Source organism: Trypanosoma equiperdum (genome assembly GCF_001457755.1).
Source record: "Trypanosoma equiperdum strain OVI genome assembly, contig: ctg_922, whole genome shotgun sequence".
In the NCBI taxonomy this organism is placed as follows: Eukaryota; Euglenozoa; class Kinetoplastea; order Trypanosomatida; family Trypanosomatidae; genus Trypanosoma; species Trypanosoma equiperdum.
The window spans coordinates 1553-1757 of record NW_027124890.1 but is presented as its reverse complement, the minus strand read 5'-3'; positions in this window follow the sequence as shown (position 1 = coordinate 1757).

Below are 205 nucleotides of genomic sequence, written 5' to 3'. Positions count from 1 at the left end.
TAATAATAGGAGAGTGTTGTGAGTGCGTATATGCTAATATTGTAAGAAGAGAAGTAATAATAATAATTAATAATAATAATTCATAATAATTAATAATAATAATAGTTATAATAATAATAATGATAGTAATAATAATAATAATTAATAATAATAATAATAATGATAATAATAGAAGAGTATTGTGAGAGTGAATGTGTACATACTT